The sequence below is a fragment of the Neophocaena asiaeorientalis genome, unplaced genomic scaffold, assembly GCF_003031525.2.
Source record: "Neophocaena asiaeorientalis asiaeorientalis breed wild unplaced genomic scaffold, Neophocaena_asiaeorientalis_V1.1 scaffold268, whole genome shotgun sequence".
In the NCBI taxonomy this organism is placed as follows: Eukaryota; Metazoa; Chordata; class Mammalia; order Artiodactyla; family Phocoenidae; genus Neophocaena; species Neophocaena asiaeorientalis.
Genome location: NW_020173979.1, coordinates 9,565,301 through 9,583,252, shown reverse-complemented (window position 1 = coordinate 9,583,252; position 17,952 = coordinate 9,565,301). Strand labels below are relative to the sequence as shown.

The window sequence follows — 17,952 nt, the reverse complement described above, 5'->3', positions numbered from 1 at the left end:
CATATCAAAAAAAAAAAAAAAAAAAAAAAAAAATTAGTATTGTTAATGCAAAGCGCTGTGTCTGTCTTTGCCAAAAATTTGTATGTGTCTTTTACATAAATTTCCCACTGGAGGTCTGTAGATTTAAAAACAGCAGGAAAATCATATATGTTATGAAGCTGCAGTTTGTTTAGCTCTAGTACTATGAGCCAGGAATCTCGTGATATCCTTTTTACATATTCTCAGCCTGTTTCCTGAGAATTTCTCACTACCCTTAAGGAGAGAAAGGTATTTCTTTCTCATCTTTTGGGAAATTCTGAGAGTCTTTCTTAAGGTCTCGTTTTGCACGGCTTGATGCCCCTGCCCACATTGATAACTCACCAAGGGCTCCAGATTTTATAATTCAGTCTGATTAGGCTGTAGTCTACCACATCATTACGTAAAATAGTGTTGTAACAGTACACATTCAAGTGAAACACTAACACAATTAAGATTAAAGAACGGGTTAAGTAGAAATGGGGGAAAAACACATTTTTTCCCCCTGCTCTGTAAATAGCAGGTTGACTCAGACATCTTCCTCATTTAGTAAGCTACCTAAAAACAATAGGCTATAATGAGGTAAGTTGTCAGCTTCACATTACAGCATAGCTTGGGGGGGCGTGTTCTTTTGGTAAAGGAGTGTATTTTTGTAGGAAAAAAAAAAGTAAGTGTATCAAGTTAAAATCTCAGTGACAAACCAGTGCTAACTAGCACATGTCTGCATGTCACCAGAGGTGGCTGTGCCTGACATTTCCTGGAGGACAGCCTATAGTTAAGTGGTATTGAAAGGCACCACAGGCATTATAGCAAATGTATAGGGGACAATGAACAACAATGGGGTAAAATCAAGCTATTTGAGCTAATGGCTGAAGCTGTGTTCAGTGTATTATACTGGTGCCATTCACTGTGGCTAAGGTTATGTCAGGGTTTTCATAATAGAGCTACTATTTTAGAGTTTTATAACCTGGCAATAAAAATTGGCTTCTGGCAAAAACTTGACATACAAGACAAGACCTCAGCAAGAAAGTGATTTTTGAGAAATCATATTTTGTTGCAGGGAGAGGGTATGGAATATGTTTTGTTGTTTTAGATGTCCATTTGAGTTTCTGAAACTCAAAATACAGGTCAGATTGGAAAATGGCATTTTGTAAGTTATTCAGCTACAAGGAGGAATCAAATTTGCGAAAGCCTGGTCAAACAATACTTATTGTTACAGGCTTGGCTGAAAACATTTTTATCTTTCAAAATGTTCTTTCCAGACTTTTCAAAGTGGGAGTATGTGTGATGACTCATAGTCTTTTATTTTGATATATAGAAAGGCATGGTTGTGTGAAGATCAAGCAGTTAAAAGGGGTTTTATTTTCAGAAGGTAATATATTATGATACGTTGCTTGTTTTTTGAAGTTAAACTCCTTAATAACACCTAATTCATTAATCCTATTATTAGGTGTCATAGATTCATTGCATCTAAATATTGGGGAAAAATCCAACTTCCAAAAGAGCTAGAAGATATATCTCTGTTATCATTACCATTATCATCCACTATTCATTGTATCTTGAGTCTGTGCCTAGTAGTGTACTGGTGACTTGGGTACACTGATGTAACATGCAGTATTTGACCTCATGGATCTTTGATTCACATGTTGTCATAGAGAGAGATATACACAAAGAAGGAATAAGGTAAAAAGGAGCAAAGTGCACACATATATATGCTGTTGTACACTAAAAATATTAATGATAGTTTTCAGAATAGAAATTTTAGAACCTTTATTTTAAACATTTGCAGTAGGCATGGGGCTTATCGGGTTATAGAACTGAGTTGCAGAGAAGGAGAGAAGAGAAAGTTGAGAGATTTGGAAAAGGAATGATGCCAAAAGGGTAGAGGGGAGGACGTTAGCAGAGCAGTGATTCCTGACTACAGAAGATGTAAATGGCGATTTTGCTATTATTAATTGCTATTAATATATTGTTAACAATAAATAGTATTAATATTATTAGTGGGCTTCCCTGGTGGTGTGCTGGTTGAGAGTCCGCCTGCCGATGCAGGGGACACGGGTTCGTGCCCCAGTCCGGGAAGATCCCACATGCCGCAGAGCGGCTGGGCCCGCGAGCCATGGCCGCTGAGCCTGCGTGTCCGGAGCCTGTGCTCCGCAACGGGGGGCGGCCACAACAGTGAGGGGCCCGCATACCGCAAAAAAAAAATATATTATTAGTAACTATTTTTGCTGATGACCAATTTGTATTAGGCATTAAGCTGCTTCACAAGCATGACAGGACAGCAGTTTTCTTACAAACAATATTATTTATATTTCTCCTTAGACAGTGTCTGTCATGCTTCAGAGTACAGAATAGCAATAGATCTATTAAGTTAAAGGTGCATATCCATGCTTTTGAACTACCTATGAATTTTCCAAAGGAAATGAAGAAACTGGAGTGGCTTTCAGAAAGCCAGACCCCCTGACTTTTTAGTTGACTAATGGATGTTGTCATATAGTCCTCATAAAGCACATATTCTCTGTTGTATGGCAGGGTGTCATTGTCGACACCTTGGCTCAATTGGTTTAAATAATGGACATTTATTATTCCAGCTTATGTTAACATAAAATGGAAAAAATAAAATCTTTCAGATGCAGGATTGAAGAATTGAGATAGAACTGAAAAAAAATTAATTTGACCCCCTTTCATATTTATCCAGAGTTGTAACAAAGACCTGACTAAATTAGAGAAAGCCCATTGGTAAATTATTTTCATGAAAGAGACAGAATCATATCTGAGGTTATAGAATTTTTTCTCTTAGTTAATGAGAGGCATGTCTTGCCTTACTTTAAACTTTTCTACTTGTGTAAGTCTTTCAATGTGACTCTTTGTTTAACGCTGAATCTCACATCAGAGACTTGACAAGTTGAGAGGTGAGTTATCTGGAGCAAAAATATTAAGCTTGTCAGAAGCAGTCCTCCCACACAGAATTAAGATAAGATCTCAAATTCTTAAGTTCTCAAGATAATAGTTCTAAGGAGATATTTTTATCCATACCACCAATACTAAGTAGATTGTAGGAAAAATAGTTTTTCTTTCCCATGTTTGAAAGTCACTGTTTCTACAGAGATTCTGTTTTTTTTTGTTGTTGTTGTTGAATTTGTCCCAAAGAGAGATATATACTGCTGAGATTCACAGTTACTGGAAAGTAGGAGGCTATGGAAAACACATATTTAAAAAATTTTTTTAACCATCACTTAGTAGTACCCAAGAAGTAAAATGATGTATATATTATAACAGGAATTGAGAGGAGCATAGGAGATTTATTTAAAATGTATTCAGTTGCACATGGAAAGGTGTAATTCAAGAGGTAAGAAAAAACAGTGAAAGGTAATCTTCAAATGCCAGAAATGAGAAGGAAACACAAACCCATAGTAGTAAACTAGAATTGAAGCTGAAAGAGCAAGAATCAGTCACTGATTTAAAAACTGGGCTCTCAATACCCACTTGGAAACCTGAGCAGAGAAAATAGTCAGTGTGCATAGCAAAAGCTGGAACGAGGCTTCCTGCATAAAGGCTGACGCCCTATAGGAGTTATCCTTTCTGTGAAACAAGAAGTAAAAAAATTCCAGCACTAGCAGTGGGACTGGCCACAAAAGCAAGTCACCCATCCTGGGTCTTTGGTAGTGCTGAAATGGCCTATGAGGTTTTAGTAAACCTCAAGCCTTCCAGTGTGAACATTACAAATGAAAACTGACCATGTACTAGTAAAACCCTAGATAGCCCAACCATGGCAAAAATGAAACCACTCCAACAAAGAAGCCTCTACAATCCACGGCAAAGAAGGGAAAATGTTAGGGTGCATGGAAACCCAGTAACCATAGTGTATATTTAAAAGTATATGAAAGACTCTCAGGTGAGCAATTAATCTGTATCATGGATCCTTCTTTTCTTTTCCCAGAATTCAATTTTAAAGACCAAGAGTATAAATAGGAATAATGCCAACATCAACTCTGGTTATGAGGAAAAGCTGTCATATATGTGCTGGAGATTTTGATGAAGAACTGCCATATAAAGACAGTATAAGATTAAGTGAAATACTAAGTTCTTTAAAAGTCATAAACTACCAAATATCACTAAACAAGAAATAGATAACCTGAATAGTTCTACAACCATAAGTGTATTGAAGCTTTAGTTAAAAATATTAAGCCTGTATACACACAAATAAACAAATTAAAAAAATATATATTACAGGCCCAGATGGATTCACTGGTGCATCACTGGTGCATTCTCCCAAACATTTAAAGGAGAAATAAACACACTCTAGCAAAACTCTTCCAAAAAAAATTAAAGAATAGTGTAGCTTCCCTAAATCATTCTGTAAGGCCTAAATTACACTGACACCAAACACAAACAAGAATATCACAGGAAAACTACAGAGAAGTTATCTGTACAAGCATAGATGCAAAAATCTAAACAAAAGTTTACAAAATAAATTCTAACAAAAAATGCAAAGGGTAATACATCATGACTAAATCAAATATAGCAAATGAATGCAAAGCTGATTTAACACTGGAAAGACAGTCAATGTAATTCTGAATAAAAATTTTTAAAATCTATGTGATCTCTATGTGATCTTCTGAGTATATGCAGAGAAAGCATTTGAAAAAAATCAAATATTCTTAATTAAGAAAAAACTAATAAAAATTCTCAGCATATGAGAAAGAAAAGGGAAATTATTCAACCTGAAAAAAGAGCATCTAAGAAAAACCTACAGCTAAAATCATAATAATTGAAAACCAGACAGTTTCCCTCTAAAATCAGTAGCAAGGGAAAGATGTCTGTTCTCATCACTTCTATTCAACTTTACACATTCTATCCAGTGAAATAAAGCAGCAAAGATCATTAAAGATAATAAGACAATAGATATCTACAAAAAATACCCAGATTAAAAAAGAAGAATAAACTTTTATTGAAGATGACTTGATCATCTATGCCAGTAGATCCTACAGAATGTAGCAAAAAACTATTATCACTATTAAGTGAGTTTAATAAAGTTGTAGGATACAAGATCATTATTAAAAAAATTAGTTGAATTTCTATATACTAGAGCAAAACAATTGGAAATTAAAATTTTAAGTAGAATTAAATATATGAAATACAGAGTAATAAAAATGAAGTGTAAAATCTGTACTCTTAAAACTATAAAACTGATGAAGAAACTAAAGAAAAACTAAATAAAAAGAAAGATGCATTATAATTATGGATCAGAAGACTCACTATTATTGAGGTGTCAACTCTCTCTAAATACATCTGTAGACTTACTCCCAGTCAAAATTTCCAAAGTTTTCTTTTTTTTTGGCAGAAATTGACAAGCTGATTCTGAAATGTTTATGGAAACACAAAAGACTTTCCCAGAACATTGAAAAAGAAAAATAGTGGAGGACTTAACCTCATTTTAAGTCTTATTATAGACCTACAGTAATCAAGATGGTGTACTATTGATATAAAGGTGGACAAATAGATGTTGAGAACAGAATAGATCCACACATATATGGTTAATGAATTTCAGCAGAAATACAAAGTAATTCAAGGGGGAAGAATAAGCTTTGTAACAAATGATGCTGAAAATTTAATATCCATATATAAAAATAAAAAGAAGAGAAACAAAAAAACTCAACTCATGCATATGCAGACTTAACTCCCAGTGGATCATATACCTGTGCATTAAACCAAACCTAATATACACCTAAATGTAGTATACACACAAAAAATATACATACATATGTAACTCCTATCTAATAAGAAATAATGGAAATAATTGGAAAAATTATAAACTGAAATATAAATTTTACATATATTTCAAACAAATGTTTGATAATATAAAGTTTCTATTTTTTACTTTAAGATAAAACACAATACTACCAGTAGCCTAATGGACACAGTAAATTATAAATGGCTAAGAAGTCAATGAAAACAAGTTCAATCTCTTTTCAGCAATAGTTCACTCCTAGATGTTTTTTAAAAATAGGCATGTGCATAAAGATTCGTGAGAATGGAAGTAATCATAACGTAATGGTGGAACGTTAGATACAAATTAAACATCTAATCTTATAAGATTGGTTAAACAAATTATAGAGCTTCTATTCTCCAATGGTCTTGGGTTATTTTTTTAATAAAAAGTAAAAGAAAAGTAAATATGGGGAATAGAAACAGAAGACTTTAGAACAAGTGCCAGCTTATGGTATTTCTTTGATTCTGTAAGCAACGGAGAATAATAGAAAGGAACAAAGAAGAAAATTGTTTTTTTCATAACTCATTGTTAGTTCTATATGTGACCTTATATGCTGCATATATGTGACGCTTTTCAGGATAATAATGAGGTCTTTAAGCATTGAGGATTTCTCATATACCCACAGAAAGTTATATAGAGTCAATGGCCAGTATGTACAACAATTTCCATATTAAAAAATCAAGAATTTTGAGGAAAATGACCTTATATCTGCATTTTTCAGGTATTATCCAGTCTAATACTTGAAACAATTTAAAATTGACTTACCAGAAGGGTAACTTTGAAAGACTATTATGAAACTAATGAGGCTATAATTTTTGGTTATATTACATTGCGATGATTATATTTTTCTAATTAGTAAGGATTTTTTATCTATATTGGCAATTCAAAATGGATATATGATCATGAAGCATGTGGCAAGAGATGTGTAATACTGGGGTTAATTGGGTGGAAAGTTCAATGACAAAACAAAATGAAATAAAACCTGAAAGGGCATGAGACCAAACTAAAAAAGGTACAGTAGATGACATCTAGGAAAACTGTGAAATTTTTCACAACAGTAAGTTAAAAAGCATTTGGTTGAATGCAGAGGGGAGGAGGAGGAGGAGAGGGATATACAATATACTAGAAAAGAATCCGTCTCTCTGAGTAGAATATTCTAAGAACTTTCTAGAGAGTAATTTTCCCAAGGAAGTCAAATATTATAATCATGGGCTTCCAACCAAGCATAGAATATTCTTGTGGTTTATCTCACCACATCATACGTATTAGGTTTAAAATGCACAATCTCAACAAATCAAGTCTTTCTCAGCACTCCTGTGTAGTTAGGTGACTGAAATTAAATGTGTGGGAGATAGCAAGATGCTACAGTGTAGCATATTCATTAGTAACTTATAAGGATCTTCAGAGGAAGCAGAAAGTACTGAAGTTAATTTGCAAAAGTTATTTGTTTTATAGACAAAAATGTGGCGAGTGTGTGTAATTATCTTAAACATAGGAAAGGTGACTTATAAAATTTTTGAGTTATTTACACATAAAGTACAAATAAAATGATTATTCATATGTAATCTTTTCTCAAATTTTGGTTTTACTCAAAATTAGAAATAAGTACCGTGAATACTAAGATATCACATGGTATTTAATAATAATAATAGATAGCATTCTCTACTCTTTTATAATACCTGATGTCTGTTCTTTAATTCAGAAGACATTTATTATGCAGTGATGGCATACCCAGCATTTTATTAGGTGCTGTGGAAAGTGTAAATAGCAGACAATCCAAGATTTGTCTTAAGTCAGGTTTCTGAGAAGCAAAGCCTAAAAGTGATTTGAGTGAGGGAGTGTTTCTTAGGAAAACCCTAGAAGCAGGGGAGTGAAACCAGATTGGGTAGGAAAGGGGAACTGAGCAAGGATGTGGTCTCAGGTAAAGTGTAGCTTTGGTCTGATCCACGGATGAAAACCATAGAACATGCACTGTACTTCAGAATCGTTCCCTCCTGGAGGCAAAAGGGCTGGTTCTCTGTTTCCTGTATGAGAGTCAATTACTGGCTATGAGGAGGCCTTGGGAGGGCTCACCTTCTGAGTGAGGTGAGTCCATCCAACCTAGGGATATTCTTCAAGGAGGAGGCAGCTGCAAGCCATGAGGAGCTGGGAGAGAGAGCACCCAGCCTGCCAGAGGGAAAAGGCATGAAGTAACTAGTGCAAGACTTTTCCTTGTCTGTTTACTTCTTAGTCTCTTATCACCCCGATAATCCCAACAGACACGTTTTTAAAAACCATGTCATCATTTCCATGTTTCTCACCTACATTTTAATATTGCTCCGTGAACTCTAGTGGTACCTTCGACTTTCTTCACTGCATTTGTGACACTTAGGCTAATGTGATTGTTGAATGGAGTCAGGGTCACTCAGAGTAGTTAACTTCACTAACCAAAACCTTCCAATGACCCCCCGGATCCTTGAGCATGGCCTATCGTACCCGAAAACTCTGGATCTCTAATACTTTACTGATGCTCTTTCCTGTCGCTCACTACTATGCCCAATACACCCATTCAACTCCAGTCACCTTAGCCTCTTGCTGATTTTCAAACATGTAAAACACACTCCTGCTCAAGGTCATTGCAATTGCTGGTCACTCTACCTGGAACATTGTCCTTGTCCAGTAAGTTTACTCACTTCCTGCCTGTAGGTCCCTGATCAAATGTCATTTTTCCAGTTGGACTTTTCTGATCACACAATCTAAAATAGCTCTCCACTTAAACACATTTATCACTACCTGAAACGTTATATACTTTTTGATTGGCCGATGGGTTGTCTGTCTAATCAAACTAGAATATTAAGCATATGCATAAGAGTAAGAACACTGTTCCATTCACCACTGGTTCCCTTACACCTAGAACAACATCAAGACCATAGCGGATACTCAGTGAATATCTGGTTAATGAATAAATAGGTGTTGAAGGAGCAAAAGAGAGAAAATACTCTGCAATTGTCACAGAAAGCCATGCTGAAAAGACTTTTGTGCTGAGACTTTACAGGTAAGTACAAGATTTACAGGTAGGCAAGTAGATGAGAACTTACTAAGCAGAGAAAGGAGCCAATGCCTCTGAAGCAACAAAGCACAGATGTCTCTGCGATTCTTTGCTCATGCTCACTACTTTGGAGAGTCCATCAGTAATCTCAGCAGTGTTTCCATGAGGATACCTCTCAGATCTATATTCTACTTCCTATTACAAGGCAGCTTGCTGGATATTTGCAGTTACATGGCCTTTTGTCATCTTAAAATAACACTTTCTAGATTTATTTCTGTCTTTGTGGCTAAGGTATTAAAATGATCAGAGACACCTCATTGTCCCTCGTCCTCTTGTCCTATCAGTTAATAACTTTTATTGATTTTTTTCCTTATAATGTCCTTTATTCTCTTCATACCTACTGCCATCTCCATATCCTAATATGTCATGCTATCGACTGGTTTCTCTGACTCTAGACTCTTCCTTTTTAATTCATCCTGCCCAATAGTGCAACATGAACAACTCTAAATTATACTTTCACAGCCTGTCACACAATAAACTCCTGGGGTTATCTACAGTGTTTACTTCCAAAGTCATAGCCTAATAGTCAAGGCCATCCAGGACTTGGCACCGACCAACTTCCTACTTTGTCCTCTTTCTTCTTCTTTCTTTGAAATCTCAATTTTTTTCACATACACTTATCTACTGTTGTGCTTTTGCCCAGTTTCCCGTCATCCTGGAATGCTATCCCATTCCTACAGTATAAATTTAACCTATTCTTTCTTTGAAACCTGGCTCAATCTTCCCCCTACACACAAGTCCCCTGACCAATCCATTGAAAAGGATCTTCTGTGTATTTTGAACATCTAAAAATTTCATCTCTATGATTCATTTGGAAAGTAATCATGTATTTCCATGGAATATATTTTCTTTCTTTTATAGTACAGCATTATTTAAGTTTATTATTTTCACTTGTCGTTTTGCCTTTTAATTTCCTGTTTTGCAAGAAGATTTTAAGTTCTCTTTGGGTCAGGGATTAAATCAAGGTGCAGGATGGAACCTACTGCATAGTCTCAGCAGGTCCAGGTCATCTTGTACAATATTGTGAAATTAACCTCCCTAAATAGGTTCTACCACCCACAGGGTCATAAGATTTTTAACTTCAGTAAATATTTATACATGTTACCCTTTCTGACTAAAAGTTTATTTACTACTGTTTTACATATAAAATTCCCACTTAGCCTTTAAAGATTCACTCAAGAACAGAATCATTTCAAGTAAGATGAAACTAACCTTTCTGTGTTAACCTCTGCTTCTACTTCTGTTGGCTCAGCACCAGGAGGTTACTTTTGTTACAGCTATGACTTTATGTATGAACAAAGATTTTGAATTGCAGGAATTAAGAACATAAGCTTCAGAGTTCGACCTGGATTCGAACTTGACTCTGCCTCTTTATTGCCTTTATGACCCAAAACAATTAGATGTGATCATGTGTTGTGCTCACTTCAGTTCCTAAAAATAACTGTGGGTGAATGAAACCAAAATGTCTTGTTTCTGTCATCCTGTAGCTTCACAAAAGCAAAGTGGATAGATCCTTTGGTGTTCTCTTTAAGTTTAAAGGGTGTATGTAACCATATACAAACTCAGAAGGAAATGGATGGAGAGGGTGTTGCAGATTGGGATAGCTACTCTAATTCTTCAGGGAAAACACTCTCACTTTTGTTTTACATAATTTTGGTCTGCTTAATTTGCATAGCTGTTCTCTTGTCTTTCACTTGCTCATCTCATAGCACTGTGTGGTTGTTTTCTTTGCCTTTTGAGAGCTCTGGATGGTATCTTCTTTCATTACAAAACTTCCTTAACAAAAATAGTATCAAAATACGTATTCACATTTAATGCTAGAAGAACAAAAACTGGAATAGTGTTCCTCACCTGGCAGTTACCTTGCACTTACACATTTATTCTCCTAGAATATGTCAACATAGATAATGTTATTACGTTTTATTTTTTTGTCATATGATTTCTTTATCTTTGGAGGAATGAACGGCCAGCTTCTCTTATCCTAGGTAATACCCGTTTCTTCTAACGGTGTACAGCTCTAAAAATATTTAACAATGCAATAAATATTATTAACTGAAAAAAGGAATACCTCATTCAGCAAATTTAGTTTGAAAGACTTTATTATATTTGTCATTTAGAATGCTTCTGCTTTTCAATAACAAAATCCCTGACTCAGAATGACAAATGACAAGGAAACAGTATTGTCACTGTAATAGGAAGTCTTGATTCATGATGAGTGTCAGGCTTGGTTGATTTTTTTTTGGCACAACAGTCTGATCAACTCTACCAGTTATTTTTATGTCTGGTCTCTGCCATCATAAACATTTGCTTCCTTCAGGACGGATGCAACATTTCCAGCCATCAAATCCAGAAGGAATAACAAAAGGAAACAAAGAGATCATTTATTCCTTCGTTCTCTCCTAAGAAATAGCCAAATTGCCAGAAACCACTGACCAAACTATTTCTCCCCCCCACCCCCACCCCATGCCTCATTGGTGAGATTTTGGCCTCATAACCATTGCTGGGCCAATCAAGTTCACTCCTTGGAATGCAACGGGACAAATTTCCAAGGCCAATCTCGTAGGCATGCAGTCTATGCAGTAGCACAAGAACCTGGGCTTGGAAGAGTTCCATTCTTAGTTTAGTATACTGCTAGTATCATCTTGAAAGTCTTAATAATTTTTAAACAAGGAACCTGCGTTTTCATTTTACACTGGACCTCACAACATTATATGGCTGATTGTCCATATTTCCCTGAGGTCATTAGCTATATGAGGCAGGGATGGCTAGTACTTGTACGTCTCCAAGAAAAGAGAATGGGGGGGGGGCGGGGGTGCTGTGTAGACAACCAGCAGGTTTTAACTCCACTCATTATTTGACTTTAGAATGGTTTTAGTCCAATCTAAATCACCGAGAGAAACAACAGTGAAATGACCAGTGCTACACATACTAGAAAATTAATTCCTCAGGTTAAAGAAGCCACTGAGTACAAACTAGAAATTGGTGTTGTAGTGGAAGATTTAAAGGGAAGTGATTAAGAGTTAAGGCATGTCTTCTTACATTGTTGCTCCTGATATCACCCCAAAATCATAATTAACCTGATGAAACTGATTCTCCTCCATCGATGCCTACTTCCCAAACTTAACACATTACCTTCTTTGTCCTCATGCACACACAAACACACACATTAAAATTTTTCAATGCGCCCAGACCAGCAGAGGCAGCAGCCGGAGCAGCTGCAGCCTGCGCCCTCTTCCGGTGTGATTGAAGGTGGATTAAATGTCACTCTCACCATCCGGCTACTTATGCATGGAAAGGAAGTTGGCAGTATCATTGGGAAGAAAGGAGAATCAGTTAAGAAGATGCATGAGGACAGTGGTGCATGTATCAACATCTCAGAAGGGAATTGTCCTGAGAGGATTATCACTTTGGTTGGACCCACTAATGCCATCTTCAAAGCCTTTGCTATGGAAGAGGACATCAGCAGCTCTATGACCAATAGCACAGCTGCCAGTAGACCCCCAGTCACTCTGAGGCTGGTGGTCCCTGCTAGTCAGTGTGGCTCTCTCATTGGGAAAGGTGGTTGCAAGATCAAGGAAATACGTGAGAGTACAGGGGCTCAGGTCCAGGTGGCAGGGGATATGCTCCCCAACTCAACTGAGGGGCCATCACTGTTGCTGGCATTCTGCAGTCCATCCTTGAGTGTGTGAAACAGATCTGCGTGGTCATGTTGGACACTCTCTCCCAGTTCCCCCCCAAAGGGCGTGACCATCCCGTACCAGCCCAAGCCGTCCAGTTCTCCAGTCATCTTTGCAGGTGGTCAGGACAGGTACAGCACAGGCAGCGACAATGCGAGCTTTCCCCACACCACCCCATCCATGTGCCTCAACCCTGACCTGGAGGGACCACCTCTAGAGGCCTATACCATTCAAGGACAGTATGCCATTCCACAGCCAGATTTGACCAAGCTGCACCAGTTGGCAATGCAACAGTCTCATTTACCCATGACGCATGGCAAGACCGCATTCAGTGCAGGTTTGGATGCATCTGCTCAGACTGCTTCTCCTGAACTCACCATTCCAAACAATTTGATTGGCTGAGTACTCGGGCGTCAAGGCGCCAAAATCAATGAGATCGTCAGATGTCTGGGGCACAGATCAAAATTGCGAACCCAGTGGAAGGATCTACTGATAGGCAGATTACCATCACTGGATCTGCTGCCAACATTAGCCTGGCTCAATATCTAATCAATGTCAGGCTTTCCTCGGAGACGGGTGGCATGGGGAGCAGCTAGAACAATGCAGACTCATCCATAATCCCTTTCTGCTGTTCACCACCACCCATGATCCATCTGTGTAGTTTCTGAACGGTCATTGATTCCAGGTTTTAAATAGTTTGTAAATTTTCAGTTTCTACACACTTTATCGTCCACTCGTGATTTTTCAATTAAAGCGTTTTAATTCCTTTCTCTGTTCAGCTGTTAATGCTGAGATCCATATTTAGTTTTATAAGCTTCTCCCTGTTTTCTTTTTGTTTTGTTTTGTTTTTTTGGGGGGGGGGTTTGGCTCATGAAATTTTTTTGTTTGTCATGGAAATGTAAGAGTGGAATATTAATACATTTCAGTTTAGTTCTGTAATGTCAGGAATTTTTCAAAAAAATTAAAAGATGGACTGGAGCTTTTTCTTTGTGAATAGAAAAAAAAATTTTTTTTCAATGCCTCTTATTACAAAAGAAAAGCGGAAAATCCTTAACCAATATTACAAGGGCCAACATGATTTTGCCCTCTACATCTACATTATGTAGCACTTCTTGCTACTTCAGACTCTCAGCTCTGGCCAGCTGGACTTTTCAATTTCCTTTGAGCTCCATGTTGTCTGCAACTTAGGAATCTTTGTCATGCTATTTTGCCTGCTTCCACTTCCCTCCTGTCCTGTTTATCACAACAAACTTTTATTCATACTTAAGATCAAATTTGGAGTCATTTCCTCAGAAAACTTTCGCTGCACCCAATTCCAGATCCAGTTATTTTGTAATGGAACCTATAGAATTATATTGCTTCCTTTCAAAACTGGTATCTCAGTTCATATGCACACTTTTATCAGTATCTGCAATTTGTAGATTAATAGCAAGAAAGCTTAAGCCCAGGAGATCAAGGATAGCAATAAAAAGCAGTTTCATGAAGCTTTTTCAAAACTTGGCTCAAATCCTCTTAGAACCACTAATGGGTAATATGCAAAGATAGAATTGTGTCACATGCCTAACTAGAGATTTTGTTTGTTGAGGGTGTGAGTTAGTTAACTAAGCTTCATAATTACATTTAATTGGTGTGTCTGTTATTCACTCAAACATACAGCTTTTAAGTCACTTATTTTTTTATTTGAACATACATAATTGCCTGTTTTGATTTAAACAGGAAAGCAACAAAAATATTTGAATACCCTGATTCAGTGACAGATCTATATTCTTTTGTTTAAATGATTTCTAAGGTACCTTGAGGATTCTTTTAAACTCTAACCTTTAACCTGACTATTTCATTAAATGCTTTCCAGTCATTTCATTGTTTTTTGAATCTTCGTGCATTGCTTCCCAAACTTAAACACTGAAGTATTTATGAATCTGATGGGCTTGAGATGCTTCCTAATGAAGTCTGGAGGACAGATTTTTATTCCTCTCTTGACTTTTTGTCCTTCATTAAAGACAACTTTGAATTTATATTTTCATTAGGCCTCTTTCCAAGTGTTATCAATTGGTTGGTGATCTGATTACTAATTAAAGATCTAGAGTTCAAAACAGAGCTGCAGATTTTAAAATGTAGTGTGTGTGTGAGTGTGTGTGTGTATGTGTCTGTATCTGTGTCTATCCATATAATATATACGTAAGCACACACATTGGTGACTACATTGCTTTTTAGAACTCAGTGTTTGTATCAAATGCATCCATCCATCCATTCATTCAGTCAGTCACTAAATAATTATTGAGTATCTGCTATGAGCCCAGGTACTCATTTAAACCAGCAGTCCCCAACCCTTTTTGGCGCCAGGGACCGATTTCATGGAAGACAGTTTTTCCACGGTCTGGGATGGGGATGGTTCAGGCGGTAATGCGAGCGATGGGGAGCGGCAGATGAACCTTCGCTCACTTGCTCACTTACCACTCACCTCCTACACAGTTTCAATCCCCTCTTTTCTTTGATGTTCTTCAGTCTTGAGGAGGAATGGGTGTGGAACAAGGGAATAAAGTTTTAGATTGAAAGGTTAATCATAAACTTGACAGAGGAACTCAGTTTTAGTTCTGTTTCTGTTTCAGTAACACTGTCATTTAACTCACATTTTAGTAATGGAGACAGATAATGACAAGAAAATAAATAAAATATGTGCTCATAACAGTATATGTATAAGTGTATAACAGATAATGTATAAGTGTGATAGTTATACAATGGAGAATGATTGAGATAAGGAAGAGAGTTGCTACTTTATGTAGGGGGTCAGGGAAAATCTATCAGAAAATGTGATAGTTGAATCAGACAAAGACATCAAAGCAGTTGTTATAACTATTTCCCTTATGTTCAAAAGGTTGAATAAAGGCAAACAAAGTATTAAAAGACTGAAATTGAACTCTAGTATTAAACTACAATTTCTGAGGTGAAAAAATAATCAGATTAGGCAGCTTAGACTTTGCAGAAGGAAAGATTAGTTAACTTGAAGACATCACAGTACAAACTATCTGAAATAAAACACATCGATAAAAAAGAAATTTAAAAAATAAAAAGCAAAGTGCATCAGTAAGCTGTGGGACGACTTCAAACAGCCTAATAGATGTGTAGTTGAAGGCCCTGAATGGAGAAAGGGGAAAAATAAAAAAAAAAAAGAAAATATGATATTTGAGCTGTGACCAAAATAATTAGAAGGAATGAGCAAGATGACAATTTCAGAAAAAAAATTAGCTCAAAGTAAACTTAATTTAGCTTTGAGGTAGGAATTGAGTACACCTTTATATAGATAGAAACTTTAATTGGTTGGGAAATATTTTCTAAATCCAAAAATCTTGGGCTTGTTCTATTTTTATTTCTTGCTTTGTGACTGCATGAAAGGGCATCACCTGGCTATTACTCATTGAAGTCAAGGACTCTGACTTCCCAGATGAAATTTTTGTCCTGCTTGCCTCTGATTGACTATGCCATCTTGTTCAAATTACTTAACTTCTTGGATGCTGTTTTAAAAATTACTTAAAAGGTTTTTTGTTTTTTGTTTGTTTTTTTTTTTAAGAGAACAATCATTCTTGTCCTGTTATCTTGCCAGAGGGTAAATTTATAAGAGAAACTGTGTAGAGTCATATTTAAGGAGAAGATTTGGGAACTGGATTTGTAAAACTGAATTTGCTTGTGAAAGCTTAAGCAAATTACTTAGCATTTCTGAATCTCAGTTTCTGATCTGTAAATTATGGGTTAATGGAATCCACATCAGAGCTATTGTGAGAATTAAAGGAGATAATTTATGGAAAGTATCTGGCACATAGGAAGTACTCTCAATAAATCTTAGGTATTATTACTATTAGTCAGAAAAAGTAGTGACCGTGAAAGTTCTTTGCAACTGAAAGAAACTCTATAAACAGAGGCTATAATTACGTGTTTGGTAAGTAGTCACACAGTAATTATTGGGTAGTGGCTTTAAGCATTTTGCTAAAGAATAGTCTTTATTTTTTTCTTAATTTGTGACATATTTTGAGTAGAGAATTGGGCTGTTTTAGAACCATTATAATCTACCATAATTCACCACTGTTTTTCAAAATTTTCTGTCCAGAAATAGCTTTTTCACTTGAGATATTAGACATGTAATAAGTCACCATATTTGTTATCTCCAGGGAGGTAAGTATTCCTTATCCTCTTATGGAGGGATGAATGTTTTCATCTGGCACTCTAACCTTAAAGAGACAAAGAAGTATTCCCTTCCTTAAGCACTGTGTACAAGGTGAATGAAGATAAATAGCAAGGCCACAGTGAATAATTATATACTAAACAAAATGTGCAATTATTGATGGTACTGTTTTACTTTCAGCAATTTAATTGTCTACCAGAAGACCATCCAAATATACTACATTATATTCTCTGGTTTTCTACTTCTTTGCCTGCTGAAGCCTTTATAATGATTTACATTAGTAATGGCCTTTCTCCAGTTCACTTAATTTAATCATCCTCAGTTTATTCTTCCTTTGATGGAAAGCAATTAAAGAGAGTGTAGAGTTCCCCCAAATGAGAGCCGTCACCTCAGTAGACACAGGTGTATGATAGTATATACTTCTCAGCTGTGCAGTTGCTCTAGAAGTTCTGTCCATAAGGTAGGAACCATAGATTATAGCCCTACCTTAAGGCAGGAAAACAATCTTGTCTTGCAACAATAAGAAAACTAATGCAATAACAGTAATAGCAGACATTTCTCGGACACTCACTATGTGCCACATACTCTGCTAATCTATGTGGATTTCCTCACTTAATCCTTATTTCCAAACTATGAGAAAGGAATGTGTATGGTCCTTTTTATATAAATGGGGAAACAGGCCCAGAGAGCTAAGGTAACTTGCCATGACCATGTAGCCAGGGTCTGTTGGCACATATCCAAACTCAGGAGTCTAGTCTGACCTTAGAAGCTGTGCTCTTAACCACCACTGATCAGTATAAGCCAAATGATGTTATTCTCCCATGCACAACTCTCCGGAACTTTCTCTTCAGACTTCACAACTACTGGCCTCAATGTCCGAAACCCTCTTTTTCCCAGGTATTCATATATTTTACTTCCTCATTTCATTCAGGTCTGTGCTCAACATGCCATCTAAAAAAAGCAGGGCTTCCCTGGTGGCGCAGTGGTTGAGAGTCCACCTGCCGATGCAGAGGACACGGGTTCGTGCCCCGGTCCGGGAAGATCCCACATGCCGCGGAGTGGCTGGGTTCGTGAGCCATGACCGCTGAGCCTGCGCGTCCGGAGCCTGTGCTCCGCAATAGGAGAGGCCACGGCATAAAAAAAAAAAAAAAAAAAAAAAAAAAAACAGCAGCCCCTGCCACTCTATCTTTTAGCCTGCCTTTTTTTTCCTTCATAGGTCTTT

The 17,952-nt window shown here is 36.7% G+C and overlaps 1 pseudogene; it reads left to right on the top strand.

Annotated features, from left to right (window-relative positions):
- The first annotated feature begins 12,118 nt into the window (after window positions 1-12,118).
- LOC112405098 (poly(rC)-binding protein 2 pseudogene) lies at window positions 12,119-13,274 on the top strand (annotated as a pseudogene).
- Window positions 13,275-17,952: the final 4,678 nt, after the last annotated feature.